At 36.9% G+C, this 22679-nt stretch overlaps 1 protein-coding gene and 1 long non-coding RNA gene across 3 annotated transcripts in view; one reads left to right on the forward strand and one right to left on the reverse strand.

Moving 5' to 3' along the window:
* LOC143438401 (uncharacterized) overlaps positions 1-3763 on the forward strand; it is a 54427-nt gene extending 50664 nt beyond the window's left edge. The window contains exon 3 of the long non-coding RNA XR_013107261.1: positions 1995-3763. This is a non-coding gene — a long non-coding RNA (uncharacterized LOC143438401). The remainder of the gene's footprint in view (positions 1-1994) is intronic.
* Positions 1-22679, reverse strand: part of Xkr4 (XK related 4) — a 374383-nt gene that overhangs the window by 237617 nt on the left and 114087 nt on the right. The gene's annotated exons all lie outside the window — the stretch shown is intronic.

Consider the following 22679-nt stretch of genomic DNA (forward strand, 5'->3'; position numbering starts at 1 on the left):
AACAAGACTTTGGATTTGGAGCTACTGAGGCTTTGTTAGAGGTACAGTGCTGAGTGATTTCAGTATACAAGAGATATTCTTGTCTGATTGAAACTTAAAAAGAAAAAAAAAATCCCGGTTCCAAAGTACTTCTCAGATTTGGTTCCTCAGTATGTGGCTACCTAGAAAACACTGCAACTTCTGTTTTATAAGCATTTTCAGTCAGCCATCATGGTTAGCGTTAATGGGAAGTGTTTTCAAGGCTGCATCATGCTGACAAGAATGGAAAACAAGGTTTCTTTTTCAAATACAGAAAAATGACTCTGCATTGCTTTGGATACATTAGAGGCAATGCAGCATCAAAAAAGACACAAACCCTGGGCCAAGTAGAAGGCTGGGGACAGAGTATAAGGCTGGGCCTGTGTATAAGGCAGGCAGAACTTCTGGGTCTGTGAAGCTGTTAAAGTTACACATGTGTGAAACTTAACTCTGCATGTGTGGGAAACGAAAACTTCCATCTCTCTTGTCCACAGGATTAGATTTTTCTACTACCACTCTTGACCACAAATTCCTAGCTCCAGTGTGCCTTTAATTAATTTGGACTTCTGAGGACTGATAATGAAATTGACTATGATACTCAATGCTATGTTTTTTCTGGCTCTAACACTCAGATTCTATGTTTCATATTTGGGACAAGTTTGCTTATCTGATGTTTTTATTTCATCTGTAAGGCCACAAATGTAGTGCAGCCTGCAAAAATGCCACTTTTGCTGCATTACTTCGAAGCCCACTGTCTGCAGTATGCTTGAGAAAAGTATATGTGTGTTGCATTTTCTTGGTGCAATATTAAATCAGGGTATTTGGGTTTGATAAAAGAGATAAAACAAGCATACAATTTAAGTTTCTCTTAAATCACAGGAAACTACATACATGGAACTTTCTTTTACACCCTCCCCCCAATGCTCCCTGAGACTGGAGAATCCAGCACACACTAGTGTAGCAAGATCATGTCTCTTGGACATAAGTATGTATATTCTGCCTGTGTACCATGTCTACACCTGCTCAAGGACACCCCATTCCTTTTCAAGACTATGGAATGCTTGCACACACGAGGGAACTTGCTTCGCACATGTGGTTAATTAGATACAATATGATTCTCCTGAGATGAAGGGAACGACTCACAGATTGGCTCTAACTCTAGCCTGGTAATGGGCCATATTCTCCTCCTTGCACAGGAGAAGAAACTAAGTTGACAGCAGACAGGAAAACAGAATATAGAAACAGATTCCATTCACGGTGGAAAACTAGTGTGAAACGCTAAACCATTGATGCAGAGATCAGCAAACACACTCTGCTTCTTGCATTTTCTGGTGCCAGGTGTTGCACCTTCTGGATTTCTGCAAAGCATTTCTGTATCCTTATAATGAACACTCACTTTTAGTTGAGTGCATTGAATTACAATTATTTTGCAGCATGGAAACATAAACTACAAAATGCTCTCTAAAGAACCAGTACATACCTCCATACACCCTCTTCCCTTTTCACCCATGCAGTGTCCTTACAGCCTGGCCAGTGAGCAGCAAAGACAGACAGACCGATACATCTTGAAAAGGTTGTGGGCACAGGAAAGCAGGGAGTGACCAAAGATTACACAGAACCAGTAGACAGGGAACAAAGGAGACCGAGATGTATGAACACAGAGACTGGGGCCTTGAAGGAAGTTCCTGAATATGGGTGGGGGTCATTATTCCACGATTTTGAAATATGGTTATTATCATTTTATTTCCTCAGACTGTATTCTTTTTACTGTATAGCTTTATATTTAACAAAAATGTTTTTATGGGTAAAACATATTATGGGCATACAAGCAACTTCAAAATTGATTCTTTCTATATGTCTGTGTACAAAGATTAAAGAAGGAGTTGTATGCCTCTTATGCATCCTCATGTAAATGAAATGTCTGGGAAACAAAATAACCATGTTTCTCTTTTTCTGCCACCTTTTCTGTGTCCTAGGAGTCAAAGCATCATGGTGATCATAGAGGACAATTCATCTTTCCTGCTTCCCAAGCCATCTGCAGTATACTGAGAGAAGCACCATTTCTAGGTTGAGAATGTATGGGATGCTCCACATTGTAAACCCTGCCTGACAGCTGGGTGCTAATAGGTTCTTCCCAGCAATGCGCCAGCTAATGGCTTCTTCCTGGCACTCACTCAAGCATCACTAATGGCTAGCAAGTTGCCTGCCCACTCCTGAACTGAGAACACCACTTTCATATTTGCAGAGAACCACACAGAAGACCCTTCATTTGGCCGCAAAAGCCAGGAGATTTGGATACGCAGTATAATAGAAAATGACATTGGAGTGGCCAGATGTGATCTGTGGTCAGGACAGAAACACTGAGATGGAATTCTATTTTGAAGCAGCAGTGACTTGTTGGAGAGATGTAAAATGGGAAAGGACAAAGGCTTTCTTTTATGAGACCATCTGTCAGTTTAATAGGGATGTCAATATCAAAGAAATATTTGGGAAACTCTCAGTTACGATGGAATATATCTGAGATGGTGATTGGCTATCAGGTAGAGGGAAGTGAATGTGAATATGTTGCAGTCTAGTATATAAAGTTCTCTCATCTTTACTTGTCACATACACAGAATAGAATCTTTCAAAATGAAGAATCAGGGTGGGTTTGTAAGTTATACTCTGAAGGTAATATTTTCCATGCTAAACCCTGTTTGTGTTTCTGTGTGGTTGTTTTCATTTGGCTTTTCCTGGATGGCATTTGAAGTCTCCAACTCGGACACACCAGATTGCACCCCCTGTCATCCCAGATGAAGAATTCTACTGCCAAAACAAACCAATAAAAAAATTGATATGATCAAGATAAACTCTACTTGGGGCAAGAAGGATAGATGTAGATTGTGGTGAATAAATACACAAACAACTGGGATCAAAACCAGTAGGGTAATTTCAACCAACATTTCTTTTGAAGCTAACTAAAACCTAAGGGCAAATATTCTTTTATGTTCCCTAGCAGACATTAAACTGTTGGGTGTGAAGCAAGAGTTTCTGTTACTCTGTCCCACTTTATTCCCTGCAGATGTCAAGCTAACCAGAAGTGAATAAAAAAAATTGGCTATATCCTTTGATTTATCCTTCATGCTCCAATGGCCAAAAGCTCGATTTTAATTCTCAACATTTTAATTTGAGTTTATGAAATAGAAAGCCAGATTTAAATGAATAATAGCTACCACCATCAAGCAAGTCAATCAACCGATAGCACTGGAAAGAACCTCCTTATTAGTTTCTACCTAGTCTTTGGACAGTGGAGGAATCTAAGTTCTAAAGAGGTCAGGCAATATGCAATTTGTTTCTGAAGAAAAATCCCCAGAGCTCAGACATGGTCAGAATGAGAAGCTAGATGGCTAGATAGACAAGCCCAGTGCTGTCTATCCTAAGCCAGAGGCTCAGCAGGAAATCTTGTGAGGTATTAGTTTGAGGAGCAAGAAGTTAATGGTGATGGATATATAATCTTTCCATAGAAGGTAGTTTACATTAATTATTATAGTTTCATTGTTCCAGACTATGTTCTATTCTGAGGATTTCATTCATACAGTTTTAGGTTTGGACTGTCTTTTTCTAAATGCAAAAGTGCCTATTTTAGATGGCAATTTGAAAGAAAACTATATTATTCATATTCTATATGAATATTTAGTGATTTATCTTTTTAATTGTTTTCTAGTTTTGATCTTTCTGTCTAACTGCTTTATTTACTCCTCTGTCATATCTAACATTTTGTGAAGTCACTGCCTTAAGGCATAACAAGGCACCAGAGATTTTTAAATCAGGATTAACATGAGCATAGAAGTAATTTGGTAAAATTAATTGTGCTTTAGTGGATCCTATCAACTTTAGTGGTAAGAAAATGGAGTCATGAAGCCTGCTTAGAAAACCAGTGCAACACAAGCTACATGAAGTAGGAGGAAGACAGCACAGCCTGAAACAAGAGCAGGGTGCCAAGGACAACAGGCAAAAGACCCAATGGATCTGTGTCCAGCTGCCCAAAGGGGTTGTTGCTTACGCACGGATGGGCAAAGCTGAGATGGTTAATCTCTACTGCCAAGTTGCTATGATCTAAAATTACCTGGGAGCTAGGCCTTTGGAATTCCTGGGGAAGACTGTCTTGATTAGGTCAATTGAGATGAGAAGACTGGCCAACTCTGGGCAGCACCATTCCCTGGCACAGGGCCCTGGGTTTCATTAGGAGAGAGTGAGCTGAGGACAAGCATTCCCTACTCCCTGTTGAAACAAGAGCAACATGCTGAGGGCTGGAGATGAATGACTCAGTGGACCCAAGACCAGTGACCCAAAGGTATAATTTACACAGTAATGGGCAAATCTGGCTTTGTGAGTGATGATAATTAGGTGCTTCCTCAATCTCCTGCTAGGATTTCTCACCATCACGGACTGTACTCTTTTCAATGTGAGTCCAACAAAATAAACTACTTGTAAGCAGCTTGTGAGATACTTTATCACAGCAACAGAAAAAGCAAACAAGAAGAGATTCTCCCAATTTAGAATCACAGTTTGAATCCAGAACTAAAAACAATACACAAATGTGGATAGATAGATAGATAAATAGATAGATAGATAGATATAGATAGATGCATTACACATATATTTGCTTATGCAATGCTATCTTGCATAAGAACATGCATATGTACAAACATTTAAAACATTTAAGAAGACAGCAATCAGTGTAAGTGCAGCTTCAGTGAACTATGAAGAATATATATTTGATGTTCCTATATAAAGACTAACAAAGTGACCAGGTTGGTCCCCTCATTCTGGAGACCACAGTGGATGCTTTATTAACTTCTGGAGACTTTACATTTGTTAAACAATTTCTTCAATCAAATTGCAAAAAATAATGTTGTATTATATATTTTTTCCTTTCTGAGAATTCTAACTGCTACATTTAATTTTGTCATTTCTATTTCACATGTCTGTTTTCCGCTTTTGAGAAACTTTTAATATGGAAGTAATACATATTAAATAAAAGAATCCAAAGGATAGGTCTAAATTTGGTGTTCTTTAAGCAGTTGTCACTTCCTAAAGGGTCAACTTTTTTGATAACAAATATTTACCTTTAAAAAAATCATTGTTTTTTAATATCCAATTTTTACAGCAAATTTTAAATAATTTCTTTGTTGTAAGATCTGCTATATTCTGAGCCGCATCTGCTTTCTGTCTGTATCTCTGACTACCTCAGTTTTCATAGGGTATAGTTGCTTCAACAGTGATGGGATTATGCTGAATATGCATAACTAAGGAAAGGGAACATCTCCAGAAGGCTCCCAGTCTGCATCCCAGGCTGCATCTATGCAGCATGGGAGGTGCTCTAGCCTGAAGTAAATTTCACTGGAGGTGCTATGGCAAGTATCTTCTTTTCCTCCGTTTGTCTCTACAATGTTCCAGGTTGTTTCTGGAGAGGTATCACAAAACTGTCCCTTTTATGAGTTTAGACAAGCACAGAACTAACTAACTTTGCTCCCATGTTTTAAGGAGGTGACATTGATCAGACTCGCTCAGAGGTTGACTGAATGTAGTCTAAACTCCAGCACACTTGGTGGGCTCACTGATTCTCTCCTTAGGTTGGGTGGGGCTCTCACTTCTTCGCCTAAGGAAGGAATAAACGTCTTAACCAATCGCTTTGGGAGGGGGATAGATGATAGAAGTCCCACCGTTAGTCCGTGCTCATGTTGGTTCTTCCCTGGTTATTGATTGAATAAAACCATTTTCTGGAGATCATGTCTGGGAAATAAGTGAGTGAAGTGTTTCACGTGTGTATATAGCAGGAAGTGTGACTTTTAGGTCATTCACGTGTAAGGAAGGACACAAATAAGAATATAGACAGTTGTGTTGTGTATGATGTTATGAGGACATTACACAGGGTGACCTAGCAGTAGGTACAGAGCACACTGGAGGGCACCTAGTGTCGCCTGTTTCATGAGGATTTTTTGATGCTCCAGACAATGATATCTATGGCTTCCCAAAGATAAGTGACACACACTTATGTATGTGAGGCACAGTTTAAGAAGTGACTGGAAAGAATGCAAGGGGTAATGTATATCCTCACATGCCTTGTTCTGCTTCATGACTCACACAGAGAGGGAGGCAGGGAAAAAGAGGGAGGGGGGAGGAATGGAAGGGGAGAGAGAGAGAGAGAGAGAGAGAGAGAGAGAGAGAGAGATCCTGAACACTAAAATGATGGGTTAGATTCACGTTTTAGATGACTCTGTCTACCAAAGAAGAGACACTGAAAGGAAGTGGGCAGACAGTGTTAGAAGGTGATTTCAGTCATCTGAGCAAGAACAATAAGGGCTGAACCTAATGCAGCAGCAGTGATGATGGAGAGAAAGAAATCAAAATTGGGAGATATTTAGAAAGTAGAACAGGTCACTGGATGACTTACTGGACATCGGGAAGAGGAAGGAACCTAGAGTGAAACTTTTAAAAATGAGAGAAAGATTTTTTTCTTAAAAAATGCACCGTCTCTCCAAACCTTTTTACCTTTAGAGTCATCTCCTTGTGAGAAACAAAAGGACTTTATTTTGTGATCGGGCAATTACTCCCCATGTTACAGGTTGCAAGAAGTCCTCCTGTTCGGTCTTTTAATTTCACACTTAGCAGAATTTCTGCTTCAGGCTAATTTGTGTGTTCATTGTGCCCACACATTCTCTCTTCTATGAATTAAAAAAAAAAGCTCCCACTTTATGCTCTTTCCTTGACTTTAAAGTTCACGAAATCACATTTCTTGACTGTCTTCTATGTTTTACGAATCTCAGAAAAATTTTATTTGTTAATATTTGTATATGAAGATATTACTGACCTCCATCTATAAGGCTTTGAGGTTCTTGGATATATTTTCAGGGGTTCTGACCTATTTATCACTTTGTGCTGACCATCTGATTAAACCCCAGTTACTTCCCAAGGCAGAGTGGGTAGTTATAGAGCATGGCAGAGATCACGGGAAGTCATGGGTCCTGTGAGTTTGTTTTCTTTCTTCTTAAGAGTTCTAGTCACAATGTAAGACAGACTTCCTTCTCCTAAAAAGCAAACAAACTACAGTACTTGAGATGCATGTACATCAGTACATTTGATGTGGATTATCTACTTTCAATTACAGGTTAGGACCTATAGAAAGGAGTTATCAGCCCCATACATGTGGCACAGAACCACTTAATCAAAACAGGTGGTTATGAGATACTTTATCTACATATGTGAATGTGGATATTTGATAGCTGTGTTGCAGTTTCCCTCACAAATCAGCTTTTGCGAAGACTTACAACTAAAACAAAAACAGGAAGAGGAGTAAGGTAGGTCATTGATAAAACCACCATTTGCCTCCACAGAATGGCTCCATGGACTTTTTCAAAAGTAGAATATCATTTGTGTGCTTGTTTGCTGCAAAGCACCATGTTGTGGTCAGTGATAGCAATGGTCCCCTCATGAGGCTGTATGCAGTACAAATGACCAAGAGGCAGAGCTATCACATGGCTCATTATATACTGCAGCCCTCCTGGGGTGCAGGTTCTAATATGACAGTTGTGCTACACCGCACATGCTTTCTCCAAGCAACTTCCACATTATCTTTGTTAACTGTGTACCCTGTGAGTGAAACATCACCTTGCCAAAGTTAAAATAACCAAATGAAGAAATAAAAGAGCTGTTGCCTCTCGGATTTAAATCATGTGGTAGAACTTCATGCTATGCAAGCACCAAAGGAGACAGATATAGTTCCAGGAACAGATCAAGAGAGACTCCAAAGTGTACAACAATGAAGATGGAGAGAAAAGATAAAGTAAGCTTTATTCCACATTATATTGTAATATGCCATAGTAATAAACATTACATTTATTTTAACTCACTAATATAACTAATATAACCTATTACACCAAAATAAGGATAGCTACAGTAATTGGTAGGGAAGCAGCATTAGAATGGTCCCTTTATTTTCTACCAAATAAATGTACAGTTCTTCGGTGCTTTTGAAAACAACATGTAAATGTCACCATTCGAAATTATTCTGTTTGCCGAAATGGATAATGTAGCATTTAACAAAACACTTGCCAAATATTTTTGTAAGAAATAGAGAAATGTATAGTTAAATATGTTTCAAAGATTTTATATATTCCATCTTATCTTTATGAATACCATGCATTTGAGAAATGAAATTTGTTAAATTTTGTAACCTGGTATTGCTCTCATGTTTCATGTCCTCTCATAATGGAAAATTAAATTCTCACAAAGATGTAGCTGAATACAGTATACACTGGAAAGTATATTTCTAAGAGATTTTATGATCCAGGTCAACTGTCGAGAGTTAACTGCAAAAGCAAATGTTGAGAGCCAACAAAAAGCTATATCAAAGCCACTGAGCATCTTCTGACGTGCTCAGGAACAAGTGCCACTTAAATGTTTACCCCAGTATTTCAGCTTATACATTTTCAAATTAATAATAACATAAGTAACCTTTCTAATATAATACAACCATAAGTTTTATGGCATTTTTTGGGGGGGAATTGTCTATTGCTACGATTCCACCACTTCCTTAGAGTATTAATGTCATTCATGTCAGTTACACTATGAAAAAGAAGGAAGTTCAATATCCCAGGTTTATTTTATAACTTTCCACAGTGCCCCATATGTTACTGAATACAAAATGGTTCAATCTTAAATTCTTTTAGATTATGTGGACTAACACTATTAATAACAACAATACAGAACCAAAGAACATGACAAGACACCTGTGGATATTTGTGGCTGCCTGTGATTGAATGTTCAAATGTCTGAGAATTCTACACAGTTACAACCTGTGTTCTTTGCCAAACATTATACTTTAGCTGTAAACTCCTAAAAAAATGTCAGGAGCAAGAAGCTTACAAACAATGGACATACTTTAGTTTTGCCTTTTTATCTGTATCCATGGTCATATTCTCATATGTTGCCTTTGAAGAATTAGCCATGCCTCTCACTATAGGAGGCTTTGCTGGGACAAGAGAGGGACTTAAGCCACAAGTTCAAGCTTATGGTGTTGACTAAAGTTTTATATCCTCCTGTATCAACTGCCTGATCCGTAAAGATGTCTCTGTTCATGCCTTTTCTGTGCCACAAATGTCATTACTGTGCCCCCTACAACATCATCTTCCTTTAAAATATCTCAAGTCTGATGAATAAATTTGACAGAATTGAAATGACCTTGGTGAGCCAAGTTCCCTGATGTACACAGATGCATCGAAGGTTTCGTTTACTCTTTCAATAATGTAGCCAAAAGTTCCCAGAGACTTTGTGCTACGACGGAGACAAAGCTCTGCTATAAAGGATCTCCCGTTTTGGAGACACAAAAATAAAGGCTAAAGAAATAAATAAGATGCACACAGGTTTCTGTAAAGTTATAAAGATAATTAGTAAAGTTTTATGATCAAAAGGACTACTAATTTGTTTTGATTTTGTGACCCCTGACTGCTGTAATACATTATGGCAATTGCCAACAGTTTTATGTAAATACCCTCATTACAGAGTATTCTTTTCACAGTATGAACAGGGACTTATTTATAAGTATTCTTTTAAAAAAAATCAAGTTAGTATGCTGTGTCCAATCTTTTGAAAAGATGTAGATGACTAGACTAGAATAGAAAATATTAAAGGTGTATCATGTTTTGCAAAGCTTTGCATCTATGGGTCATAGCTAAGGGCATTTCGAAAACATGATGTCTTTCAACAATGACTATATCTACAATTAACAGAGCTAGCACAAAGCAAAAGGATTGGGCTGAGGCTCCAAATTACTGAAAATGTTTGTGTGTGCTTGTTTGGCTCATTGTTTTTGCTAACGTCATTTCTTTCTGTTTTCACTCTGGTTTTTAAAACTTTAATTCGATATTTTATTTATTTTCATTTCAGATGTTGTCCCCTTTCCCCACCCCCATTAATTCCCTATCCCATCTCTCCTCCTCCTTTTTTGCTTTTATACTGCTTAAATTACATGCAAGTATTAAGGTCAGTTCTAGGTGGAGGAACTAGCAATACAATAGATGCAAAAAGTCAAGGAACAAGCAAGACAATAAACAGTGTCCTGTGATCACTATTTCTAAGAACTTATCAGGATGACCAAAATATCTGAGCCTACTTCCATGTCCTAGTCCAAAGTCATTTTCATGTCTGAACTTTCTTCTTTGTTCTAGCTTAAGATTTAGGCTCCTGCTTGAAATTACTTCTTTGTTCCAGACTAATGTCAAATTCCTGCCTGCAAATTCCTTGTTCTTGGCCTATGTCAGATTCCTGCCAGGCAGCCCCCAAAACTCTCCACATCTCCCCCTTTCTATTGCATAAACCAGACTGAGTCTGGTTCACTCTGCTTTTGACAGAGCTGACTCCTCACTGCTGTTCATCCTCGCTGTCCTACCGTCTGTTTATTCTTACTTCTGTTTTTCTTGTGGTTTAGTAATAATCAACAGTCTTGCTGTACTTTTTTTCGTTGCATTTCTACTCTTAATATCCAATATCTCTCACACATTGTATTACCATTGTTTTTTTACACCAATCCCTCATTACTGACTTGAAGAGACAGCGCTTTTAAATTAGATGTTACTGCATTTTTATGAGTCTATGAGTTACTGTGATTGCTTTTGCAATCAGTATCTTGTTCTTGAAGTGATTCTAGGTATTAACCCTGGTGTCCAAAAGACTGAGGGTTCAACAGAGATGCCATCAACAGATGAATAGATTAAAAAATGTGGTACAGTAATAAATTATGAGTATATATAGAATATCTATCTATGGAAAAGAATTCAATTGTCTTTACTGAAAATGGGTGTAACTGGAAATCATCATATTAGATAAATAAATACATATGTCGAAATACAAATATGACAAGTTTTGTCTCATTTGTAGATACTAGATTGTATAGAGACAAAACTTCACAAACATATTCACACAGACACATACACACACACATGCAAACACATTCACACACAGGCACACACACATACACACATATTCACACACAGGCACAAACACACATACACACACACACACACACACGCACACACACACACACACCTCCCTTCTATGTAAGCATACACATGTAGGGAAGTAGAAGGGAGATGGAGGAAGCAAAAAAACTGGGAAGAACAGGGTGAGGTGAGAGAGAGAAGAGCATGAGAAGTTCATAAGGTCCCAGTACACAATATACCTGAGATAGATTATCTTTATCAAAATCAGGACTAAGCACACTGAGTATATGCATATAAATTGTTAATTAATAGAGCCTTAAGGCTCCCAGAGACAGAAAATTAAGAAGTCATTTTTATTCTTATGCACTTGTAATTCAAGGAAAGAAAGCAATGAAACCTATTCCTTAGAAAATTACATCCACCAACTAGTTTACACTTCTCTGGGGCTTCTGATTTGGTTCTTAAAGGGATATGTACTCTAGAAGGATTCAGTACTTGATGGACTCAGAATTTATGAATTTACAAGCTAAGGTTTGGATGCTTCCCTGATTTATCAGAAAGTCACTGAACACAGAATATTTCTCATTATGCAAGCACAGGTATCTTTTACAGAGTTCAGCCAAAATAGCGGAGATATTTTGAGAGATTTCTCTGGGCTCTTTCCTGGACAGATCAATTTCTAGAAAACTTGGAAAATTAAAACCAGTGAAGCCTACTGCACTTCAGCTGACTATGCTCCATGCAGATCGCAGCTCCAGGGGAGTCTTGCAATCCAAGTCTTAGGGGGTCCTCTGCCAACAATAATTTGATGCTAAGCAGAAACTACAAACATCCAGAGTAAAATGAGAAGAATGAATTCTGAATGGAAAAGGAACTAAGACCCATGGTAGGACCATGAGTAAATCACCTAACATTTACTTCCTAAGAACACGGCAAAACTACAGTGGTTTTGATGGGCACCTTAGACACTATTTCCTGTAATCACTTGAGAAGTTGGAAACACTTGAATGCTTGAAAAGCAGCTCAGAGAATATCAAATTCTAAGAAGAAGTTCACAACTCTTCCTCTTTGCAAAGCTCATGACAGAATAAAATCCTGGGTGTCTAAAAAGAAAGACAATGATTATTTCTATAATTTGATATGTGCTTTCAAACTTTGCGATCACCAAAAATGAATGTGTCTTTGCATGTGGCATATTTAGACACCAGCTCTTTATGTCTTAGAAGTGAAACCCATTTCTCCACAACTCCAAGAGCCTTTCAATAAGTCAAGCCAGGACTCAGCATGGAAGGAAGATAGTTCTTTTTATAAGAATGTAGTATCTTAAAATTTTAGAACTACTCCCTATTGTTTGTTCAAATTCTCATCTGAATCAAAATTATCTGAAAACTTACATAAAAATGTCTTATAACTGAAAATGGAGATATCTTGAATGAAGGTTCACCTAATGAAGAAATGCATCATCTATGGCCATGCCTAAGAGAATTAGTTGAAAGCCTGTTTTAAAACAGATATGCAGATTTTTTTGTCTCTTGTCATCAAAAGGTGATGGTTTATATCCCTTAAATTTTAAGTCACCTTATACTGTTTACTTTCTTGATAAAAACTGAGTAGAATACGTTTTCTTCTTAGAGAAAAATGTTTTTTTGATCTTAATTGTAGCAGTTGTTACAAAATGAGCTTTCATAGACATATGAATCTAAGCCTCTGCTCTATTATTATTTCAAAGCTGTGAGACACTGTGCAGGTAATTACACTTTCATGGCTCTGATTTTTCTATCTTTACAGAAAGTAAAGTAACATACATCTTACTGGACCTTCTCAGAAGCAAATGCAATTGCCCTGTTGAGTGTAGGCACACAGTTTTTTTCCCTTCCTGCACTTTGTGTAACTTTTTAAGAGAAAAGAGTTTGAAAACAGTCAGTGCAAAAGAAAAGGAAAGAGGTGGGGGTGAGTTAGAATGGATGTGTGTTGTTTGGTTTTGCCGCCCAAACACCCTGTAGAAGATCCTCTTTTACCTTTGCTACCCCATGCTAAATTCTCTACACAGAAGCCATTGCTATCCAAGGATTTTTAATCATCATTCTATTGTCTTTGCAACAGTGTTCTGAGGTTGTGCTTACCTCTGTGTATGTGTATACGTATATCTGTGTCTGTGTATGTGTATACGTATATTTGTGTCTGTGTATACATATATACGTACATATACATATATATGTATATATATATGATATATATCATACATTTCTGTCCATCCATCCATCCATCCATCCATCCATCCATCCATCCATCCACTGACCAACCTATCTGTTGACCTACCTGCCTATTTTGTTTCTGTCTGCTACAGGTTGGTCCATATGGTGAAGCATGGCTATTAGCTTAATGCTTATTGGGAAGAGGGGAAACTTTAAAAGACAAGGCTTATTTGGGGGGGTTTCTGGTCATTGGGCACGTGTTCTTAAAGTACAGACTGGACATTCATACCCATTTCTTTCTCTTTTTTGTTTTTGTTCCATGAGACAGCATGGTGGTGCTGATGTAGGCACAGATAAATATAGTAATGGAACAGAACCAAAAGACTATAAACAGGCAAGCCTATGAACTTGTCACTCAGTTATGATATAGGAGGCATCATAGATAAGTAGAGAGAACAGATAATGATGGGTGATATGTAAAACTGATATCAGATCCTATGCCATATTATGAGTAAAAGTCAATTCCAAATGGATTAAAGGCTTAGATACTGAAGGTCAAATATTTCAAAGTCTGCAGAAAGGTGTCTTTATGAACCCAGGGTAAGGAAAAGTTGTTTAATCTAAGGCTATATAATTTTTAACCATAAAGGCTGATGTCTGGAAATCAGTCTGGCAGTTCCTCAGAAAACTGGACATAGCATTACCTGAGGATCCAGCTATACCACTCCTGGGCATATACCCAGAAGATGCTCCAACATATAACAAGGACATATGCTCCACTATGTTCATAGCAGCCTTATTTATAATAGCCAGAAGCTGGAAAGAATGCAGATGTCCTTCAAAAGAGGAATGGATACAAAATATGTGGTACATTTACACAATGGAGTATCACTCAGCTATTAAAAATAATGAATTTGAGAAATTCTTAGGTAAATGGATGGAACTAGAAAATATCATCCTGAGTGAGTTAACCCAATCACAAAAGAACACACGTGGTATTTCCTCACTGATAAGTGGATATTAGCCCAAAGCTTGGAATAGCCAAGACTCAACTCACAGACCACATGAAGCTCATGAAGAAGGAAGACCAAGTGGGGATGCCTCAGTCCTACTTAGAAGGAGTAACAAAATACTCAAGGGAGCAAATATGGAGACAAAGTGTGGGACAGAAACTGAAGGAGGGGCCGTCTAGAGACCATTCCACCTGGGTATCCACCCTACGTACCAAAGGTAGACACTGAAGTGGATGGCAGGAAGTGCATGCTGACAAGAGTCTGATATAGCTGTCTCCTTAGAGGTCTGCCAGAGTCTGACACATTCAGAGGCATGCTTACAGCTAACCACTGATCTGATCAAGGGTTTCCCAATGGAGAAGTTAGAGAGAAGACTGAAGGAGCAGAAAGGGTTTATGACCCCATGAGGAAAGCAACAATACCAACCAACCAACCAGAGCTCCCCAAGGTCTAAACCACCAGCCTGGGAGCACATAGGAGGGACCCATGATTCCATCTGTACATGAAGGGGAGAATGGCCTTGTTGGTCATAGGTGCGAGAGGAGATTCTTCGTCCTATGAAGGATGAACACCGAGTTGGGGGGGAATTCGAGGGTGGGGAGGTGGAAGTAGGGGGGTAGGTGGAGGTACATCCTCATAGAAGCATGAGGAGGGGGATGGGATAGATAGTTTCTGGGTGGTGTGGGAAAAGGGGGTAAGGGGATAAAATCTGAAATGTAAATATAATATCCAATAAAAATAAAAAAGTTCTATGCTAAATATGCCTGATATGACTTAGAGTGATAATATTGTTCACACATGTAAGTTTTAAAAAGCATATGAATTGCAAATAAACACATTTAAGCAAAATTAATGGAAAGAAATGTGTACAACAGGAATGAATGATGGTCTTTTAAAAAAGTTACTTGAATGATCAAAAAATACAAAAATATGCTAATATATATTATATGTAATATATATTAATATAATATATATACCTGAAAATTGCAAATGAAAACTGAAAAATTACAACATTTATTCTCTGAATTAAAAGTGAAGAATTCTGGTGATACTTAGCACTAGAAGAAATTTGAATCACATTTTTTATTGTTATAAATTAATACAGTAATAGCTTCTAAATCTGAACCTGTGAGTACTGCCTGAGTCTATTCCTGAGTGGATGTTTAATATAGAGTTATGGAATTTTTTGTTTAATCTGTGGATTTATTTTTAATCTATGTTTAATTTATTTAATTTTTTGTTTAATTTATGGAATCTATTGTTTAATCCAAACAATAGATTATTTCTCAAAGAAAGTGAATTTCTAACAACTATAAGCAACTGAACCCCAGCTACAAGCCAGTCACAGAAATTGATACAAGTGTGATATACTAAAAGAAAAAACTATAGATGATAGATAAAATGTTAGATTTATTATCTGAGTTTGAGTTGGAGGTGGGGCCTGATTTTGGAGTCCAGGGTGTCCTAGAAACCATCATGTAGTCTAGTGTAATCGTAAAATTTACAGGAGTCTTTTTTCTCTTGAGATTTCTGAGTGCTTTAGCCTCCTGAGTGCTAAGATTCTAGGCACAAACAACTCTACTAACTTAAATTCTATTAATTATTTTTGAGTGTGGTTCTTTGATTAATCAACACCTCAAAAGCATTATTAAGCAAAATCAAGACTACTGGATAGTTCGTTTTGGTTTTAAAGGGAATATTATTTAAAGGGAATTTAAATTTAAAGAGAATATCTCCTTAAAATATGCTGTGGGGTTTAGGTAAATGTCCTTAACAAGACAAAGTAGCATGTTTTAGTATTTTACCCTGATAATTCTTCTAAAACGATTATTTGTTGAACTTAATACAATTTTATATCCTATAAGAGGGTTATTAAATAAAGGTTTTAAAACTAGAAATCCAAGTGTCAAAGATTTCTCAACTTCATTATTTATTATTACAGAAAGTTATAAGTGTAGGATTCCTAGTATTGATCTTTTTATGTTCTAAGATGAATCCAACTTTTACTAGACACAATTTACAAATATTTGGTAAAGCAACTTTACATTTATAGTAGTGAGTATAATTGGGCTGTAATGTTTTGATTTTGTAGAGTTCTAAAATTAGACAATGAATTAGGAGTGTGGCCACTTGTTATCTTTCAGTGGAAAAATGTAAGATTGTCATAATTCTCCACTGCTAAGTATAGAGAAAGTATTATCATTTTGTACATACCTAAAGGATGTCACTAGACCTGAATAGATTATATGCCTTTATATGTTTTGAACATTATAGAATCAATTTTAATTGCTACAGGATGATAGAGTTCTGATGTATTGCATGAAATGTTCTCATTAGCTGAATGAAGAATACATGCACTAAGAAATCTAGTCTGGGAGTTAGAGGATCACTATCACACCATCCTCTGTACCTCAGTTAGTTTAACAGGCATGAAATAAGAATGCTAAAATTCACAATACAAATTTACTATCCTACATTATGGAAGAAACAGCCTGGAGCAATCATGTCTGCAGTGTTCTCTCATGTTTGGTTCTAAAATATATGTACTTCATGAATTCAATTTCTCAGACAATAAGAAATATAACTTATGAATGAATTATGTTTTGTTTTGACATTTTTCCAAGTTAAAATTATGAAGGCCCTCTCTTCTCTATGCTCCTGTCGAGTGAGCTGCAGACAAACAGGAGCCTTTACCACTCCACCCTTCAGCTCAGGTATAAGAGTCATTACAGGAATATAAAAACCTCAAGATCAATGTGATTTTGTGACTTGCTTTCCTAATTATAGATTTTTAAAATAAAAACACAGCAGGCTGCAATATGAAGCATAAATAACATGCTCTATTAAATAAGTGATTGATCGTATTTCAAGTATAGACAAATAAGGCAGTTAAAGATGGCAGTACTGTTGCCTCTGATTAGTTTAGAGACAATCTTTCCTTTAATAAATATAATGGTCAGCATCTTTCAAGTTATGAAGAGGATGGTTTGACTCATGGTCCTGGCAAAAGGTCAAGGGCCACATCTCTGACTGCTGTGTGGGTGGACTCCTGAGATGGAGCAGGAGGTTTATTATTGTTATTCATAATATGCACATAAGAACTTTCTTTATTTATCAAATTATGTTTTAGTAGATTGTCTTAGTTAGGGTTCCTATTGCTGTGATGAAGTACCATGACCAAGCACAAGTTGGGGAAGAAAGAGTTTGTTCGGCTTACACTTCCGTATCACTCACTGTTCATCATCTAAGGAAGTCAGGACAGAAACTCAAACAGGGCAGGGACCTGGAGGCAGAGGCAGATGCAGAGGCCATTGAGGGGTACTGCTTACCACAGTATTATCATGGTTTTCTCCTGATGCTTTCTTATAGAAGGCAAGACCACAGCCTACTGTTGTCATCACCTTCAATGTGCTGGCCCTCCCACATAAATTACTAATTAAGAAAATGCTCTATCAGCTTGCATACACTTCAATCTTATGGAAGAATTTTCTCAGCTGCCGCTTCCCCTTTCTGATGACATAAAGCTAGCCAGAACATACTTTCTACTTATATTTTACTTTGTCTGACCTAACTAAGAAGCATTAGTAAGGAACTGTCACTGACTCAATGCTTCACATTAAATAAATGTATAAAGGTAGCCTGTACACCTGAAAATATCCTGCATACCAGGAAAATATTTGATTAATGATTAAATTGAAGAAGCAAAAAGGATGGGCTACTGTCTATATGGACTACAATCAAGGAGTCCCTCAAAACTCTATCAACAAATTGACTTTGTTGTCACACTTATGTAGAAAATACAAAGTCAGTAATGAGACACATAATAGATAAAAATAACACATAAGACTGGCACAGGAAGCACACTTGAGTTAGTGAGAACTTCAGGGTTAAGCAAGCAGATAACATGAGTTTAGAAGTGATGGGCAGGGTTGACACCCAGGATTGCATGATAACTTGGAAGGATTTAATCTTCATAGGAATTGGCTGTATAATTGTAACCTACATGAACACAGAAGAATGAATAAAATTTGAATGCTAGTAAAGACCCTAGGAAAATGATAACTCCCACATCGGGCCCTGGAAATATGAAATGAATAAGAAAAGAATTGCAAAACAGGAATGTCAGTTTGTACCAGTTTCTTCTGAGACAGAAATATGTATTTTTCATTCCAACTTTATTGGATATTCTTTACTGTTTTGCAATAAAAAATAATAAACAATTTATATCTTGTAATATGTAATCAATTACAGAAAATTATACTTTAGTTTCTTAACATTCTTTAATAAGTAGTTCTCATAATCTTTAATAATTCAGAATTCCTTAGTAATTACCATGCTTTATAATAGCTTAAAACCTAATATTAATACTGAGTAAATAGCAGGTAGCAATTTTATCTAGAGGTTGGAACTCATATGGAACAAATTGCCACCTTTGCACAGTGTTGCTTTGATGGGACTTACATTTATATGAATGATCTGAGTAGACCTTATAGTGACATCTGGATTATAAAGCTGACCTAACAAGGCAATGAGGAATGCCTATGGGAATACATCCTTTCTGTTTTTGTACCTAAAACCAGCAAGTCAATATTTCACTGAGTAGGGCATGATTCAAATACAATTCTAAGTGACTCTATTGCACTTTCTGTAAAAAGGAAAGTGAAACACATTTAAATACAGACAACTAATGTCCCAATTATTTCACATTATCAAATATACCAAATTATCAAAGAAAACTTGCATTTACTAATTACCAAAAAAAGAGGCAATTCTTTATAAACCAGAAACTGATCGAGTGGGAACTCTGTGAGAGTCACACTGCTCACTTTTAACTTGCAGATACCCTGACTGGCATCTGCTGAAGAAGTTGTATTTGGACTTTTCAACTATAAAATGGTCATTTTGAAAAAATAACTTGGCATAATGTAGCTAATTATCTCCCATGTATATATGTAATTTAGGGTTCAATTGAATTTTCATCATAGAGACAAAAGACAAAATTTTAATTGTTCAAAGAATAAACATGGAGATACTTTGAGCTTCATCTCATTAGAACCCGTCTATCCTGTCACGCTAAGTTGTCTAAACAATTCATCCTTTAAATAACAAACCTTAATTTCCTCAGTGTTTACTGTTTTAGTCATTAGTTTTACACCAGTTTTATTTATTGAATAAAAATGGAAATTGACAAAAGCTGTAATGATTATCATAGGAATGGTTTTAGCTTACACATTAGTAAACCTTGATCATATTTATATGTTACAGATATTTCCAACATGAGAAATTACAATCAGTCCAATACACATGATAGGAAAGGCAGAGAAAAAAAAGTTTTCAACAAATTAACTCTGATTCTCAGCCAAGGCTTCGCAGTGGGTTTGTTGCTCAACCTATGGAGAAACAACTGGTACTCTTTCCATAATGATGTCTGCAAAACCAAGTCCTTCCAAACATTCTTTACTCTTGAGTCCAAACTTTGAGGTTTACATAGGCTCAAAAATTTCAAAAAATTTTTAAATTCTGTTTAAGTCATGTTTAAGGGTGTAGCAGGAACCTATGTTCCTCCTGGGTTCTCTTTGGTAGAGGGGCTACACTAGAATATAGGTACTGTTTCAGAAGACATATGCCATGTGGTTAAAAGGAGAAAAAGGCCTTTTGGACAGTGAAACATCCATATAGCCACACCTAGCCACACACACCTGGCTTTTACGGTCTGACTATCTGAACAAGCCACTTCCAGGACTCAGGAGCATACCTGGGAGTCCTAAGATAGACTTACTATATTAGCTAGTTTCTCTTGCTGTAATAGGGGTAAAAAGGTCAACTTAAAGGAGCGAAGATTTGCTTTCACAACTTCAGAAATTCTCGTCTATGGTCAGGTCACTTATCCCATCACTGTGGAACTGGGATAAAGACAGTGTCCTGGTAAAAAAGACAGAGTGGAACAAAGCTGATTATTTCACAATAGCTGGAAAGCAGAGAGAAAGGAAGGGAGTAGGGACAAGTTTTCCTTCAAGTGTACACTCTCAGTGACCTACTTCCTCCAACCTAGCTCCTAAAAACTCTTAATAATGTTACCAAATTGTGAAAATTTCAATTGGTGAAGTCAAAGTCCACAAAGTCCAATCACATTTCAAGGGTTAAATCTTCCAGCTAAATATTGAGTCTTTAAGAGACAAGACTTGTAGGAAGCATTTCAAATATAGATCACAACTTTTGACATCTCCAGCATCTCTCTGCTGATCATGTCACAGAAGACAAATAAAAGAACTTTGCAAACATTACATTACCAGTTACTGTGCATCTTACTTTTACCACTGAACAGGGTCAGGAGGAACCACTCTAGGTAGAATTCAAGAGAATGAAGTACAAAGACAGGATGGCTAGGAGCAAAACATGAGATGCTGAGTGTCTGACTGGTTATCTGATCTCTCTAAATTAGTCTTTTACCCAGTGAAATGGGAGTGAGTACAGCACATAGAGGGAAAATACAAAGCCCTTAACTCAAAAACTTCCCACAAAAGCATGAGCTGAGAATCTGTCAAACAATATTTCCATGCTGCTTGGTTGCAAACTGGACAATATCATCTGTATGGTTACCCATTTGGCTACTACCAAATCTTTACTATAAGGATGGTTGCCAATATTTAGTCTTTGGGTGAAGAAATAATTTGATATATGAAAGAAAAACAAGAAAGGAAAACCAAAGATTGCCAGATTACAGACATAGTAATGGCAGAACTTCCCATCCTTCATCGTCTCTATCCAGTCTGTGATATATACCTGTCTGCTCACATCCTTCTCTGCCCCCAGGAACTGATGATGATAAAATGGTATCTATGTGAGCTAATAAATAAATCTATTGGCTTGTCAATAAAAATCAACTAACTAGGTGTATAGCAATTACATCATGCTGTATGTGTATTTATGTTTGTGTGTGTGTAGATAAAGGATAAGTCTGTGTTTTGTGGGAGCTCGTATGAAGCAATTTTGGGAACTCAAGATGGAGATGGTAAAGTCAAGACCACAATAACATTACATGATATAGTAAAACTCAAATTATAATGGAGCTGAAGAATGTCCAGAAGAAAGAATCTCATAAATAGAATGTGATAAAATCAAAGTAATTAGATCTAGTAGGATAATAGGCAGAAGGGGTATGCGTGTTCAGGATGGAGTCTTGCAGAACTAGATTTACAAAGCATCCTGAAAATCCACCAGCTTGTGTAAGAAGGGCATGGGGTGTACTAAGAGGACAGAAGTGATGCACTGTCATGTCAAGCATTGCTGAGCACATCACCTGTCCAGCAAGTGGTCTGACCTATTCCAAAGACTCATGCTTTCTAGAAATACAAGTCATTTCCATTGAGGCAGGCAGATAAGACACAAAACAGGGTAGCGTCAGGCATTGGTGTCTGCTCTCTGAGAGTTATGAAAGAATAGTGTGCGTCAGCATCATTTTAGAGAGCCAGGACCATGCAAGTTCTTTAAATTGCTGTAGTTCTTTAATATCCAGATAAAATCGAGAATGGAAATCTTTCCAGAATTGTTCTTTTGGCTCAGAATGGCTTTAGCTGTATGGGTTCTTTTGTACTTCCATGACTTTTTAAGATATTTTTTTTCCATTCTATTAAGAATGTCACAGGGAATTTGATTGGGATTTCACTTAATTTGTTAATTGCATTTTGGTCATTTTCAAAATATTAAGCCTATCAATTCATGAGCATAGGAGATCTTTCCATCTATCAATGTCTTCTTCAATCTCTCTCTTTGGAGATTTAAATTTTTCATTGTAGAGTTCTTTCACCTACTTGGTTAGATTAATTCTAGACTTATCATTTTAGAGTAGTATAAATGGTGTATTCTCTTTCTTAGCATTATTGGCATATGGAAAGGCTACTGATTTTTTGGTAAAACGGTTTTATGTACTGCTATTTGCTGGAAGTATTGATCATTTACAAAACTTTTCTGGTGAAGTTTAAGAATCGCTTATGTATACATACTCTGTGGTTAGGGATAATTTGACCTTTTTCCCCAATTTATATCCCTTTCATTTTCTTTTCTCATCTTACTGCCTTATCTAAGGCCTCATTCAACATACTGAAAAGAAATGGGGATTATGCATACATACCCCTGACTCATTTCTGATTTGAATGGGAGAGCTTGGAGTATGAAATCTTTCTCCTGAGCCTCTGTTACTAGATGGAATGCTGTGAGCTTTGTGGGCGCCTTCTGCCTACCCCTCAGATTTAGTAGATTGTGGTATTTAAAAGAAAAATGGCTTAGTTGGACTTTTTCAGAGACATTTTAGGAAGCACAGAAGCTTTGCTGTAGATATACTGGTTTCCTTAAAATTATTTTAAAAATATAATGCAGAAGAATAGAAATCAAGCAATAGTGACATCTCTATTGTCAATTATTTTATTAGTAGTTTACTGTTTCAAAGAAGTTATATGACACTGTCTTTAGCTAGT

This window comes from Arvicanthis niloticus, chromosome 25, assembly GCF_011762505.2.
Source record: "Arvicanthis niloticus isolate mArvNil1 chromosome 25, mArvNil1.pat.X, whole genome shotgun sequence".
In the NCBI taxonomy this organism is placed as follows: domain Eukaryota; kingdom Metazoa; phylum Chordata; class Mammalia; order Rodentia; family Muridae; genus Arvicanthis; species Arvicanthis niloticus.